The 14,783-nt window shown below is 40.3% G+C and overlaps 1 long non-coding RNA gene across 11 annotated transcripts in view; it reads left to right on the top strand.

Annotated features, from left to right (window-relative positions):
- Nucleotides 1-14,783, top strand: part of LOC120402359 — a 70,535-nt gene that overhangs the window by 31,696 nt on the left and 24,056 nt on the right. For 10 of the 11 annotated variants that reach the window (XR_005597167.1, XR_005597175.1, XR_005597176.1 and 7 more), the window contains 3 exons: nucleotides 5,724-5,778; nucleotides 10,974-11,138; nucleotides 11,510-11,698. This is a non-coding gene — a long non-coding RNA (uncharacterized LOC120402359). The remainder of the gene's footprint in view (nucleotides 1-5,723; nucleotides 5,779-10,973; nucleotides 11,139-11,509; nucleotides 11,699-14,783) is intronic. The other variant, XR_005597174.1, reaches the window with a different exon arrangement.

Genomic DNA, 14,783 nt, shown 5'->3' with positions numbered 1-14,783 from the left:
GAAAATAAACATACAGATGCACACACTTCTATAGTTGTGAAAATCCCTTCTCTAATACCAGTTACTTACTGCCTTTGAGTAGTTTCCCATCATATCCCCTATCTGAAGGGGGATCCAGCATTTAACAGATGGCTTCTTTTCTGGCATGGTGACACGGTTATTCAGGGTGGGAAAATTCTAACATAGATGTTTCAGTGTCTATTTATTAACTCTAATGGTCCATCATTTGTCTTTTACCATGTTGTACAGTGCTAGTGCTTGGAGCTAGTCTCATCTGGTTGGGAAAGCCCCTCCCTGCCTGACTACCTACCATCCTGTTGTGTGGCAGTGATGAAGCTGCATCATACAGAGTATGAGCAGTTTTCTATATATACACAATACACACATTCATAGCCATAGTCTGTGCACATATCTCACAATGATGACTATCTTTAGAACATCACAATGTTTCATAAAAGACCTTACTCTATATATTTTGATTCACAATAATATTGAATACAATCAGTTGATTCAACTGCTTATTCTGTGGTGTTCAGAGCCCCCGTTCTGCCCTGGCGGCATCTGGACCCTGACTGTCACATTAAACATGCCTTGGTTATCTCCCAACTTGACTATTGCAGTCTCATTCTCTCTGGACTACCTCTTTCACATCTTGCTCCACGTGGGTCCATCCAGGACCTAACAGCCCTAATCCAATTTCTGAGATGCATCATGGTACTCCCCGTGTCAAATCCCACCTTTAGCTCCCCGTCTCCTAACAAATCAAGTTTGAGATTTTAGTCCTCACCTTCAAGGATTTGAATTACCTCACCCTTGATTCCCCTCCTCCCCATCTTCCTCCATTACATTTCATTTTGCTTCTGGTCTGCCAAAACCCCCAGCCTTACTGCTCCCTTTGTCCTTCTTCCCCTGCTACTTGGAATGACCTCCCTATCCTATTGCAAGGGATACACATCCTGTCTTTATTCAAATTCTTGCTAGACCCTCATTTAATCTGCAATACCTACAAATTCCACCCCATTTTGCAGTAATGCTGTCACAAGCCCTAATATAATCAATACAAACTAAATTATCTTCATCTGGGCCTTCCATTGTGTGTTGTCTGATCTTTGTATTTCAGATTGTAATTTCTTCAGAACATGACTGTAATCCTCCCTCCTCACCATGCACTTTGTATAGAGGACTGTACTCTCAGGACTTGTCTTCACCTTATTGTTAGCTTTAGTTATAACTTGAGTTTTGCTCCTAACGTGACTACTGTCCATACACAAATCTCTGGATAAAGTTAGGTGGTGCATTAAACTCCAGCTATTAACCTACTGGAGATGAGAGGCAGGGAGAGAAGCTGAAATGCTTCCACTGCTGCAGCTAGTAATGCAGTGGAGATGCAGCAACTCAAGTTACTACTCATCAAATGCTACTCTCATTTCTCTGTACTGCTAATCCAATCACACTGTGTAGTTCATGTGTTGTTTTGCAGCATGGTAGCTCTCAGTTTGCTCCCATTCCAACTAGGCAGGGCTAGCGCTAGTGGATTAACTCGAGTGTTCTAACTTAAACTGAAGACAAGCCCCACAGAGCCCAAGGCAGTAAAAGTCCAGCTCAGCCTGTGACATGTGAGCGAAAGTTAGAGACAAATTAATAGAAACTGGATTCTTTGCATAAGAGAACTCTGATAAGAGAACAAGGCTCCCATGGTAACCTAAGAGGCTGGCATAACAATGAGCTGAAAGATTTTATAAATGAGAGCAAATGTATATAGTTCTAATCACTGAAAAGTGTCTTGATTTTAATGGGGTGAGATTTCTACCCCTTCTTGGGCATTGTTTATCTTGGGGTCACTGAATGGGAACAAGTGGAAAAGGTACTGGAAGGAACAAGCTTTACCATCATAGCTCACACCCTAACCATCTCACCACTGGGCCTTCATCATCCTGAAAGACATACTGGCTAGACAAGGAGAGGGAATGGGAACCAGATGACACCACCACCTCCACCAACATCAGCTAACTCCTGAACAACACCTTGAATAAGAAACTTGAATTCCTGAGGTGCTCCCTGCCTCCCCCATGCATCATTTTCCTTTGCCACCTTATTTCTCCTTTCCCATCTCTCTGTTTTTGCCTTCTGTCTAGTAAGAGGCTGTTGAGCTGGGCAAGAGAACTCCACCTTCTGTAACTCCCTTGAGAGTCTTGCTTTGTTCACAAAGCAAATAAGTAAATGCAGCTTAAGCTGAATGAGTGAAACTTTATTAACCTCTGTGGACTCCTCATGTGGTTGATTTGCTTCCACCCTTCACTAAACTGGTGGCGGGGTTTTCCTATGTACCAAAAATGCTAACAAGGGGTCTGAACTAGAAGAACCAACCTTGTGTAAAAGTCCTTTGCAGCAGATTACACCTCACCATTACTCTAGGGGTATGCTAGCAAGGAGGTGCAGTGCGGTGGTCAAACTCCCATTTTCATGCAGATTGTTTTAATTCTTCCGAGGCAAATTGGGGTCCATTGTCAGTGAATACTGTTTCTGGAATGCCATACTTGTAAAGTGGTCTCTCAGTTTGCCAAGCATTGATTTGCTTCTTGTATCAGGCAGGGCATCGACTTCCTAAAATTTTGAATAGTAGTCCACTGTAATAGGGACCACTTAGGGATCTGGGGCAAAAATTGGTCCTGCTAGTGAAGGCAGGGGGCTGGACTCGATGACCTTTCAAGGTCCCTTCCAGTTCTAGGAGATTGATATATCTCCAATTATTACTTTACTAATCAAACACTGCTTTCCCTTGATGGTAAATAAATCAAATCCCACCTTTTCCCGTGGTCAAGTGGGCAGCTCATGTAGTAAGAATCTCTTTCTGCTGGTGGCAATCACATGACTGGCAGGTGTCACAACCTTCTCTCAAGGAGTAGAGTTGTGTGTTCGTTCCCAGCCAGTAAACACACCCTAGAGTCCATCTAAGACAGCTGTAAGGCATGTATTTTTTGTATGACATCCTTACATAATAAGGTGGGGACAACAGCTCTCTGTCCTTGGAATGTGATTCCATCCTGCACACTCAGCTTATCTTCAATTTGGAATTGGTTCTGCTCCTACTGGTACTTGGCTTTTGTCTTCTGGCCACCCTGCTAGTACCACTCTTCCCATCAGCTTAACTGTTGAAACTTGGAGACTGAATCTATTAAAGTGCTGCACTACATCCTAATCTTCTTCCCCCAACTCACTAATACATAGGGTGTCAGATAACACCAGTAATTGTCCTGGACAAAATATCTAATCTCTATCTGGTAGCTCTGGAGATACATAAACGCATGCTGACATCTCTTTGGCACCAAGAAGGGGCTTTGCTACGATTGTCTACAGGGGTTTGTGGTCCAATTGCACTATTATGGGATAGCCATACATGTACTGCTGGAATCACTTCACTCCCAATACCACAGCCATAGCCTCTTTTCTATTTGGATGTACTCCTGTTCAGTTTCTGACTGGGCTTTCCTGGCATAAGTGAACAGCTGCTTCTGCAAAAGAGCTACACCTGATTCTTCATTTGAAACATCACATGAAGTGTCAGCGACTCTCCTGATTGGTAGTACTTCAGGATAGGTCCATCCATTATAATTTGTTTCAATGTGTCAAAGGCTTGCTGCTGGGGATCTGCCCAGTCCCACTCAACATCATGCCTTGTGTGTTGACATGCGGGTTCCACTACCACAGCCAGGAATGGACAGAACTTGGACAGAATATTTATCATTCCTATGAAGCACTGTACCCCTTTCACATCCACTGGAGCTGTCATGTCTCTAACTGCCTTGATCTTGTTAGGATCTGTTTTCAATCCCAAGCAAATGTCCAATATGTTTCACCTCACTGTGTCTGAACTGCATTATTTTGGATGTTGTGTTATGTTCTTGTCCTTGTATCTCTGTAGAAAAGCTTATAGTTTTTTGTCACTGTCTCATTTAGCTTCTGTCTCATTGCTCGCTTCACCTACAATGAGGATATCAACTGCAATTATTTTCACTCCAGACAGTCCTTCCAGTGATTGTGTAAGTCTTCTCTGAACACTTCTGGTGCTGGCCTTATGCCCATCAGCATGCATAACCATCTGTAGCGATCAAATGGTGATGCAAACATTGTCAGCATGCTGGATTCTTATCTAGGCTTATGTGCCAAACCCTGTTCCTCACGTCGCAGACCATAAAGATTCTGGCTTTGGAAAGTTCTGGCAAGATGACATCAGTTGTGGGCAATGGCATCTTTTCAGTCCTCAGTTCTGTGGCTTTAGGTGTATTCAAATGTGTACTTTTCCTGATGGTGTTTTAACCACCACTACCACCACCACAGTCCTTCCCCAGGCTGTACTGGGCTTTCCGCATACCACGATACCCCTGCTCTGCTGACTTCCAAGCTCCTTGCATACTGAATTACATAGTGCAACTGGAATATTCCTTTGTGGTAAGCACACAGTTTCCACTGTGGGGTTTACTTCCAGTCACAGCTTTCTTCAAGGCATCCATTACCTTTGAAAACATCCCCTTTTTGCTTCTTGTACTGCATCTATAAAGTTCTGATGCTGCACCCTGAACTTATCAATCGCTTCTATGGTTGTATTCCCCCAAAAGGGTTTGTGATGCTGTCCATTTTTTTGCGGGGGAAGGGGTTGTTACTATGAGGTTACTCTGACAATGAGGTCACTATGACGCTCTCCTCAGGACACCTATAACTATAAGCCAGTGCATTACCCCTCTGCCTCAGCAACGGAGCATTTTCTCAGGGCTTAAATTATGTGTCAGCTCCCGGCTATATCAATCTGTCTGCCTCACCAGCAAACTCCTCATGACTCTGCCAGTCTTAGCCTTGTCTTGCAGGCAAGAGTCAGTGACATCAGTTCCCAAGTTCTCCAGTGACATCTCTCTGTAGTGTCCAGCCCCTCTCACTTCACACTCACAGAAATTATGAAAGTCACTGCCTCCAAAGAGACAGTACACACACCAGTTTGTTAGTACAGCTGGGGTCTCACTCTTGACTTCAGTATAGCAGAACTGAGATGGTTTATCATAAAACTAAGAATAAATAACAGATATTTAAGTGATACTAATCAAGAGAGAGAAAGACAGTTCTGGTTACAAACAAAAATAACATGAATTCTAGCTCCTAAAATGAAATTTTTGTAAGTTATATCTTTGCCTAAACAGTTCTCTCACTTACAGCATCTCCAGCCCTTCCTGGCAGGAGAATCCAGTATTCACAGAATCAGAGGGTGCTGTCCTCTTCATTCCCTAAGTGATGGATAACTAGATTGTCTTTTTGCTCTCATTTTTCCCACACTCCATTTTCTTTACTTCAGGAGCTAGGAAGACATCTTGGTATTGGAGACTCTGTCCCTCGGTGTGCTCACTAATCTGTTTTCTCCACCACTTGTTAGCTTGATTTCTTTGTTTACCTTATATGTAAATGTACTTTTATTGTCCTGGACCTGTAATCAAGCCAGACAGGTAAATCCACATTCCTTTGTAACGAAATACACTTAATATGGAAAAAAAAGGAGTGGGAAATCTCTGGGACTCTTTTTTAAACTACTTAGATCATGTTCCATTTCATTGGTATTGCTATTACAAAATTACCATATGATGCTCCACATGTAACCATTCATTTTCATCAATGATTTAAATCAGCATTTGCTACTTTTGACTACACTAATTTATTTCCATTCCATGTGCTCCTTGCAGAAAATGAAAGATGTACTGGACTCCTACCACTTGGTTGTCATCCAGCACAAAAATAGTAAGAATAGCTTCTGCTTTTGTTTGTTTTTTCTCTGAATAATCAGTTTGCTGTCATTAGAGGGGAAAAAATTGGTTCTTGTCAACAGCTGTTCTTTCAATAAAAAAGCATCAGTCTATTCCTGAAACGTTATTTATCTATATATACAGAGATAAAAATATATAATTTGCCATGCAATATCTTTGCCTCCTAATACAATGCACTGTGCCCCTTGATGTGTGACTAGATATTGTGAACAGCCTCATGTGATGTTACATGATGTACCATATCAGCCATGCTGCCTGAAGCATCAAACTGTATATGATTTAGATGGCGTAAAAACTAAAAAAAAACCACAAAAGCTGAAAGGTACAAACCAAAGTGTTTCTATTATCTTGTCATTAACTGAGCTGAAGTATATGATAATTCTGGCAAATCATAACACACCTTTTCTCCACTTAAAATGACAATTTAACAGGATTATGCAGCTCAGTTTGTTTGCCTTATATGAAATGGACCCTGCAGGGTACATCTACGTAGATGGGCAATGGCCACCATAGTTCACTTGGATTGTTCACTGTGGGGTTCACTTCTTCAGATCCTGTAATTCCCAGGGAGCAACACTTCTGCTCCCATGTCGGGTTAGTTGGTTGTCAATAGAGCAGAGTGAAATTTCAACTATTTTTTTCCCCATAGAAATATGCAGATTCAAGTCAATTGAAACATTTCATGAATTTATGTCAATTTCAGCAAATTATTTTGGTCAAAAAAATTCTGCAGTGTTGTGCTAGATTTTCAGATGTGCTTAGTGCCCATAAGTAAGATTTCAGCTACCATTAAATAACAAAATCAAGGGCAAGGATTACAAAAATGCTCATCAGACTTGGTGTCAGTTGCTTGCACATCTAGTACAATGGAGCACTAATCCCTGATGGTTGCTTTCAAGTACTACTATAATAGAATTTAATACATAAAATAATAAGGGGGAGCAGAAATGCAAAAACACAATTACTCCTTGGAATAAAAAGTGTTTTTAGGTGAATGTTAAGAAACTGATTTTATGAATCTAACTTTATGAAAGTCCTATTATACATGTTATTAATTTTATTTCTAAGTCAAAATTTTAAGGTGGTTGCAGAACTTAACATGAATCAAAGTTAAAGCCTTGTTTATTAAAAACTAAGCCTGGGATTGTCAAAGGTGTCACCCAATTCCCATTGAATTTCAATGAAATTTGGGTACATAATTTCCTTAGATTCCTTCCTGGAAACCCCAGTTTAAAGATTTGTTTCATCTCATTTACAATTGACATTCTGGGTCATGTAGATACACTATCCCATCTCCATCATTGTGTATTTTGGATGAGGCTGAAGTGAAATAGTATTATGCAGTTGTTGCGTGTCTGAGTTAACGACTTGAGATTGGAGATTGTCAGAATAACCGGCTCAACTGAAATTATTTAATCTAAGATTATTAATCAGAGATTAGTACAGCACTATACAGAATACAGAAATAAATAGATACATTAGCATGTCTAGTTGGCAGCCGGTATCAAGTGGAGTGCCCCAAGGGTTGGTGCTGGGGCCAGTTTTGTTCAATATCTTCATTAACGATCTGGAGGATGGTGTGGACTGCACCCTTAGCAAGTTTGCAGATGACACTAAACTGGGAGGAGTGGTTGATACGCTGAAGGGTAGGGATAGGATACAGAGGGACCTAGACAAATTAGAGGATTGGGCCAAAAGAAATATGATGAGGTTCAACAAGGACAAGTGCAGAGTCCTGCACTTAGGATGGAAGAATCCCATGCACTGCTACAGACTAGGGACCGAATGGCTGGGCAGCAGTTCTGCAGAAAAGGACCTAGGGGTTACGGTGGACGAAAAGCTGAATATGAGTCAACAGTGTGCCCTTGTTGCCAAGAAGGCTAATGGCATTTTGGGTTGTATAAGTAGGGGCATTTCCAGCAGATCGAGGGATGTGATCATTCCCCTCTATTCAGCACTGGTGAAGCCTCATTTGGAGTACTGTGTCCAGTTTTGGGCCCCACACTACAAGAAGGATGTGGATAAATTGGAGAGAGTCCAGCAGAGGGCAACAAAAATGATTAGGGGGCTGGAGCACATGACTTACGAGGAGAGGCTGAGGGAACTGAGATTGTTTAGCCTGCAGAAGAGAAGAATGAGGGGGGATTTGATAGCTGCTTTCAACTACCTGAAAGGGGGTTCCAAAGAGGATGGCTCTAGACTGTTCTCAGTGGTAGAAGATGACAGAACAAGGAGTAATGGCCTAAGGTTGCAGAGGGGGAGGTTTAGGTTGGACATTAGGAAAAACTTTTTCACTAGTAGGGTGGTGAAGAACTGGAATGGGTTACCTAGGGAGGTGGTGGAATCTCCTTCCTTAGAGGTTTTTAAGGTCAGGCTTGGCAGAGGCCCTGGCTGGGATGATTTAGTTGGGTTTGGTCCTGCTTTGAGCAGGGGGTTGGACTAGATGACCTCCTGAGGTCCCTTCCAACCCTGAGATTCTATAATTCTATGATTCTTTGTTGTCAGACTAAGAGCTGGATATGTGTCTGACCTGCATCTGAGAGGGACGTGCAGTTTTCATTCCCCCAACCTAAGTTATCATAGCACTATCTTTATATAGGGTTTCAGACAAAGGAAACCTAACTGCCAAAAATATTAACCCAGAAACATATGTTGTGATGTCATTTCTATACAGTCTCAGTTTACCTAACTCGTGTGAGAAGGCATGATTATTTACAGCTGAGAGGGCTAACAAGTCTTCAAGTTAATATTTCTCAGTGGGACTTTCTTACCCTACAATCATTCTTCCATATTGATTTCCCCAACAGAAAACATCCGCTATAACTATAATCTCTTATTAGTTTCCCTAGTCTATATATGCTTATGTTAGCATTTTATATATATATTAAGGAGATGGTTTCCAAGAATCTCTGGAGTTTTATAGACATGAAGGCACCCTAGAGTTATTAAATACAGCATAATGAATAAATTCCTGAATAGGGTTACACATTGATCAAGACCAGTGTTCTGGGCCTTAGACTTCAGATATAATCTTTGTTGAAGATAAAGATTCTAAAGAATAATTAATATGTATAAATGAATCAAATACACAGAAAGAAAGAACTAAAGGTATTACTAAATACTAGCAGGTACACTAACACAGTGTTGTTGTAGCTGTGACAGTCAGGATATTAGAGAGATAAGGCAGGTGAGGGTAATATCTTTTATTGTACCAACTTCTGTTGGGTAACACAGACAAGCTTTCAAGATTACAGAGCTCTTCTTCAGGTCTGGGAAAGTAACTCAGCGTCTCTCAGGGTATTTGGGTGGCCTGTTCCATGATGCGATCTACTTCTTAAATGCACCACAAAAATCAATGATATGCCTGAGATACACTGATATTTTTATCCTCTCGACAGACGACAAACTCCCTCATAGATTTCTGTCACAACTTCAGAAGCCACCACCCATCCATTAAACTCTTTCTGGAACACTCCCACACCAGCATCAACTTCCTGGACACCACAATCAGCTTCAGCAATGGACCTCTACAGACAATAATATACAAGATCATCACACCTACCTTCATAGATCCAGTAGCCATGCCAAATACACCAAGAAATCTGTTAGCTACATCCAGACACTCAGGTACCACATAATATGCTTGAAGGAGATATTCTGGGATATACACCTTAACGGACTCAAAACTGTCTTCACGAGACAAGGACACTCCACCAGACAGAAGTAGATCACATCATGGAATGGGCCACTCAAATACTCTGAGAGAACCTGCTTCAATACAGAAAAAACCCTCCAACTGCATACCTCTAGTTGTCTCCTACCACCCCACACTGCAACCCATGCGGAGTATCTTCAAACAACTACAACCCATACTCAGTGGGGAACCTATCTTGAAAGAAATCTTTCCTGAATCCCCGCTTCTGGCCTTCAAACACCACCCCAACCTCTCCAAGCTCATCATCAACAGATCAGGACAAACCAACTCAAAGAAGCACCAGACCCTGCCAGAACAACAGATGCAAAACCTGCAGACATATTCCCTGCTACAATGATCAACACCACCACAGCACACCTTTCAAAATCCATGGATCCAACACATGCCTATCACAACATTATATGGTGTACCTCATCCCATGCACTAAATGCTCCAATAGCAACTTATGTGGGTGGAACCAGACAAATCACTATGCTCTCCAATTAACTCACACAGGAAAATGATAAAAGATAAAAACACCACTCCACCGCTTCATGAACACTTTTCATGAAGCGATCACTGTATCTGACCAATCATTCCTCATCCTCAAAGAAAAGCTGCACAACACTTTTGCAACAACCTGAGATCTTAAATTCATAACTTTGCTAGACACTAAAAATCACAAATAGAGAGACTGGATTTATGGTTTATTGCAACTATAAACCCACCAACAACATCCCCCCACCAGCTTCTTTTCCCCACTATGACTAGAGGGGTGTTAACAGGCCACTTCACCTTGAATGGTCCCTTGAAATATGTATTAACCACTTTTTCTCAACAATCTGTTGCACCTCGTGACACTGAGTTAGTTCCCCAACCTGAAGAGCTCTGTGAAATAGTATTCTAATTCATCAATGATTACTTGTACTTTAATTAAACACAATCTAATTGAGCCTTATAATCTATTGGCACAAGATGATCCATGGTTTTTACCACCCAGTACTAACATATTTTAGCATCAATAGGTTCATATTATAACAGAGGTGGATGGAAAATGGAATTTCCATTCTGAATCGGAACAGAAAGCTGGAATCTTTGGATTTTGACTTTGGATTGGATTTTGGATTTTGTCGAATCATTGCATTTAAAATATGATCAGAATGGTTTGTTTTGATAAGGTTGAAAGTTTCCTTCCAACTTTGTTTCAACTTTAATTTAATATTATAAATTACATTCTAAAAATTAAATATTAAAATGAAATGACATTATCAAAATATTTCATTTCTATATATAATATTCCTATAAAATAAATTAAATTAATATAGTCCCAGAAAACATTTTGATTTTGTCAAATCAGAATTTTCTGATGGAAAATTGTTGTGGCAGGAAAATTTCAACTGGCTCTAGTTAATAGATACTGACGATTAAAACATTTTGCCCTAATAGATCTGTTTTTATCTCTTTTTCATTTCAAGCTGCTTTCGTGTGGTGGCCTTATCTCTGCTCCTGTTAGCTGAACAGCCTATTGGAATTCAGTTACCTCCTTATTTCTGGTTATCACCTATCAGTCAGCCAGCAGGGAGTACGAAAGTTGGAATGACCAGAACATCTTTTATCTTTGCTTATTGAATCCTCGAAAGGTAAATTTAGTGGTAGTGAAAAGGGCCAGATCAACAACCTGGGACTGAAATTCTCCCTTCATCCTGAGCACAAGGATAGCATGCACCATGCAAGCTTCCCCATAATACCCACCAATTTGATTCTACCCTTTCCTGGAGGACCTGGCTATTAAGGTAAAAGAGTAACTCATTAAGTCCAGGATACATGTATTTCACTGGAATGCAGAAGGCAGTAACATCAGCTATGGTTACTGACAATGACTAATATATCCCTCAGCCATGCATCAAAGCTAAATTTTGGTCATTGGCTAATGGTTAGTGAATATGGTAGCTGTGCTACATTCCAATATATTTTCTAACTCCTCCATTTTGCTTCCTGTCCTATTTACAAGGCTGTCTTTCCCTCCTCACTGAAGAGTTGACAACTTCTGCTTCTTGACGGATGGGGTTTTCCCACATGCTAACGTGTCTTTAGGTAGGAGCAGCAGTTATGGAGGCAGAGAAGGAGATGGAGTAAAGGAGCACACTGAAAGTCTAAAGTAACTTGTGCAGTTATCTGCAGAATATGGAAAACTCACCAGGTATATTTTGAATAATCAATTTTATTTTTATTAAGTATAGGAGCTGCAGCATTCCAATAATAAATTACATTTAATCCGCCTGTCCCTTTTTTTACAGTAAGTGGCATATTAACATCAAATAAAAATAGATATAATTATCATTCCAGTGAAATAAAGTAAAACTAATTTCTGAAATCAAAATTCCTTGTTCAGCTGTAATAAGACAAGACTATGTATACGCCTGTGCATTGGGAGGGGAGCTGGGGGTGGAGTAATGTCAATCAATTTTATTCATAAGCACACATTAGAGACAATCTATGCATAATTTAGATTCTCTCCTGGCTTGTTGAGTCTACAGGCAACCATGCTTTATGTTGCATTACCATTTTGATTGAATAATCAGGGTCAATACCATCACTTTTTCTCATCTAGGGAAAGAAAATTATTCTGAAGCCAATCATCAATCAATGTATGCAATCAGCCTTTATAAAGTAGTTTGGGGTTTTCACATAACTGGCTCTTTGGTGTAACAAAATCTAAACATCAACATTTTTGTTTCACTTGGTAGTCCTCCCATATAGACTATAAAGTGTATAAAGGCCAACCTTTTTGCTATTAAAAAGATTGTTGCAATGGATTTATTCCAGAGGTTACACCATTCCCACTCTCTGACCTTTGGTATCTGAATTCATTTGCATATAATTGTTTATCCATGACTGTAACACATCAGATAGCTTTGCTACTTCTATTTAATTTCTTTGGGTTAATGTTTTTTTAAATAAATTCAATAAAGCCAACAAAAATGACACTAAAATCAAGCAAGGATGCTTTTCAATATACTGTAATAGCAGCTGACAATCTGTATGTCATAAAAATATTATGCAAATATATTTTAGTAAGTTGTTGTTTTTCAATAAACCAAAAAGCAGCAGTCTTGGGGCATTTCTCCACTTTGAGCTGAAGGTGTAAATTCCAGCTTAAGAAGACACACTTGTGCTAGATTCGATTGAGCTAGCATGCTAAAAATAGAATTGTAGCTGCAATGGCACAAACAGTGCTAGCCATTGGAGTTCAGGCCTAGAATCTTGGACGGGACTATACTCAGGGTGGCTAGTCCCTCCCACTGCATATACCACGCTCTGAAGCTACACTTCAAATTTTAACATGAGAGCTTGATCAGAACTAGCGTGAGTATGTCTTCTCAAGCCCAAAGTGGACACATGCCCTAAAACCACTGGTTGCCAGCTTAAGTCTGTTGTTTTAATGCAATCTCATCCTCCCAGCCTATCCCTATCTTGTTTATCTCTTTTGTGCAACTGTTGTAACTGTCTGATATGTAGACTATAAGCTGCCAGGAGCAGGGTCTGTCTTGGTTACTTGTCCATCTGGTAGGCCCAGCCCAAGGGATCCTATCACATCATTGGGGATCATAGGTATTAATGTAATACAAATAAACAATATTCCAGGCCTCCTAATGCCTAATGTTCTGTATCCAGTGGACCAGACACTGCCTCTCAGACCACCTCCACAGGACTGCATCATTGCTTCCCTACAGTAATTAAACTTCATCTAACACCTCACAGGTATAGAAAACTCTCTTACAAGCTAGATAGCCAACATGCAAAGTCAAGGGTTTAGTATCAACTTACACAGGTCTGAATATCACCCACCTGTAAGTCTATATAGAGTATAATCAGCCCAAGCCAGTAACATTAAGGTCTTCAAGGCTCGTTGGACAGACTGTATATTTTTTCGTTGAACTTTGTGCTAAATGGTTCTAAAAACAGAGAACAAGCTGTTCTCTGGTACCAATCACCCAACTGCTGAGTGGTGTTACAATGAACATCTCTCTGGCTGTAACAGCAAACCAGAGAATTTGCCTTCTACGTCCTTACTGAATCTCTTGGTCTTGCTCCAGACCCAGGATCAGCAATTAGGCCCCTGGATGCTGCTATGCAGATCTTGGACCCAAATCTGAGCTTTCACTCATTCATAGTTCAAAGATGCAATTTTAATTAACTAAAAACCCTTTCAATATTTAAAAGCCAATGGTAAGTGTAGGACCCTATCCTATTATCTTTGTCAGGTGAATAGCTATATCCTTGGAAAGTTGACAGAATCATTACTTGGCTATTCAGGGCAGTAATCAGATTTTCTGAGCATCAATCAGCAATCACGAACTTAGAAATACAGAGGGTTTCCATAAGCTAATCAGCAGGCATTAAACAGACAATCAATCTAATTAGTAGCTCATATTTGCATGGCAATCACAGCTGCCAAACCTAAATGACAGACTTCATTAGTAATGATATCTGAGAACTATGATTTGTGAAAACTGTCATCAGATTGGAATTGTGGTTGTTTAAAAAGAAGAAACCCTCATTTATTGGGGTAGTTTTGGGCATTAAATTGGGAATTGAAACTGTACAAGGATTTCATTTGTTACTCTTTGTCCTCAGGGTACATCTAGATACAGCACCAGAATTTCCAAAAGTTCTGACAAGTGGGGCCTGATTTTCAAAAGAGTGCAGCACCCAACATCCGGCCACTTATTTTGCTGACTAAAATATATTCTGGGCTCTTATGAAAATCTGGCCCTGAATTTGAGTGTTGAGATAAAAATCTCAGCCAGAGCTAATAATGGCAATAGTAATGACCATGACTATGTAAAAATTTCTACAACTGGAAATTTAAATGTATCTCTCTCACACACACCACTGTATGAAGGGAATAAAAGCAAAAATATTCCGAGAGGGAAAAAATACCTCCAAATATTATGGTGTATTGCCCAATACCAAAGAGAAGGATAATAAAAAATGATCAAGGAAACCATAGAATCATAGAATATTAGGGTTGGAAGAAACCTCAGGAGGTCATCTAGTCCAATCCCCTGCTCAAAGCAGGACCTACACCAACTAAATCATCCCAGCCAGGGCTTTGTCAAGCCAGGCCTTAAAAACCTCTAAGGATGGAGATTCCACCACCTCTGTAGGTAACCCATTGCAGTGCTTCACCACCCTCCCATCTTTCATGAGGGGATGGGCAATTATTTACTACTTTTGCCCTATCAGCCACCTAATAATCATTTTAACATGTCTCTCAACTT

This window comes from Mauremys reevesii, linkage group 3 (assembly GCF_016161935.1).
Source record: "Mauremys reevesii isolate NIE-2019 linkage group 3, ASM1616193v1, whole genome shotgun sequence".
Taxonomy (NCBI): Eukaryota; Metazoa; Chordata; order Testudines; family Geoemydidae; genus Mauremys; species Mauremys reevesii.
The sequence above is the reverse complement of the archived record's forward strand: the minus strand, read 5'-3'. Positions and strand labels throughout refer to the sequence as shown.